Raw genomic sequence first — 599 nt, forward strand, 5'->3', positions numbered from 1 at the left:
TATATATATATATATATATATATATATATCAGCGTTTGGTGCGAATTACTGATTTCAGTTTCTTAGACAGCATTTCACAGTAGATTTCTTTTCCCGGTAATATTCCAGTATTTTTGCATCCCCACAAACGGTTAGCATCACTTTTCTGCAAGAAGTTGAATCTTGAATTATTTTTCGTTGGCTATTATGGGTGTTTCAACTCCATACGTTGCTTTTTCGATTCTAGCTCAAAGTGATGGACACCGGTCTTACCTCTTGAGACTTTCCCTCCAAAACAGCTTCGTCTTCATCGTTGTAGCGGTCGATAGAGCTCCACACGGTTGCGCTTATGCGCCCACATGTGAACCCTTAATCTTATATTCGAGCAGAATCAGCGTGAAATAGTGTGAAATCAGTAAACTGAAATCACAATCCAGCCAATGGACTTCCATACAGTTTCCGTCTACCTAAATTCATTAAAGACGTCACACTGTGGGATCGAATCCGGAAACATAGGACTGCCAAGCGAACTATACAGTCACTTAACCATGATTACATATTCATACACACACACACACACACACACACACACACACACACACACACACACACACACACAC

The 599-nt window shown here is 40.2% G+C and overlaps 1 protein-coding gene across 1 annotated transcript in view; it reads right to left on the reverse strand.

The window, feature by feature from the left end:
- Positions 1-599, reverse strand: part of LOC106871503 (glutamate receptor ionotropic, delta-1) — a 28,870-nt gene that overhangs the window by 929 nt on the left and 27,342 nt on the right. The window lies entirely within an intron of this gene.

Source organism: Octopus bimaculoides, chromosome 24 (assembly GCF_001194135.2).
Source record: "Octopus bimaculoides isolate UCB-OBI-ISO-001 chromosome 24, ASM119413v2, whole genome shotgun sequence".
In the NCBI taxonomy this organism is placed as follows: domain Eukaryota; kingdom Metazoa; phylum Mollusca; class Cephalopoda; order Octopoda; family Octopodidae; genus Octopus; species Octopus bimaculoides.